We start from the raw sequence: 670 nt of genomic DNA on the forward strand, positions 1-670 counted from the left end.
ACCAATACTTACGAAAGCATTTTATAAGCAATAGTCAATAGATAAAAATATTTGCAGGAATCAGTTGAGATTGGAAAATACTGATTCATACACTTATTTTTATAACACCCAAATATTTATCTTTACAAAGAAATTTTGCTAATATCTGTAACATAAATAGTAGTACTCAGTTGATATTTTCAATTTTTAAATGAAATGTACTCCTACGACCATGCCACCCTGAAAAAGTTTGATCCCATCTGATCTTGGAAGCTAAGCAAGGTCGGGCCTGTTTAGTACTTGGATGGGAGACCACCTAGGAAGACCAGGTGCTGTAGGCATAAAAAATAAAAAATAAGGGATTGTAAACTGACAAGGTCCTTTGCAATCTGTGAGGTCAACCAAGAGTTGCCTAAAATAAATAAATAAATAAAATAAAAAATGAATGTCCTCACTTTCACTTATTGATTCTTCCCTGTGACACCTTTAGGAAATATAGGTAAGAGATTATAGCCTTTAATCAACAACTTTTTTTTTTTTTCAAACGAGGAAGAGTTTTAGATACCATCAATTAACCCAGAATTGAAATTTAAGTCATTGTGGTGCTTTTTCCTGAGATAAATGGTCAAGAAAAGATCTGTTGGGACCTTGGCTTAAAATTGTAATTAATAGAAAAGTTTCTTTTAACAGC

General features: G+C 32.1%; 1 pseudogene; it reads left to right on the forward strand.

Moving 5' to 3' along the window:
- The first annotated feature begins 201 nt into the window (after nucleotides 1-201).
- On the forward strand, nucleotides 202-320 carry LOC120595754 (uncharacterized; annotated as a pseudogene).
- The last annotated feature ends 350 nt before the right edge of the window (nucleotides 321-670 follow it).

Source organism: Pteropus medius, unplaced genomic scaffold (assembly GCF_902729225.1).
Source record: "Pteropus medius unplaced genomic scaffold, Ma_sr-lr_union100, whole genome shotgun sequence".
In the NCBI taxonomy this organism is placed as follows: Eukaryota; Metazoa; Chordata; class Mammalia; order Chiroptera; family Pteropodidae; genus Pteropus; species Pteropus medius.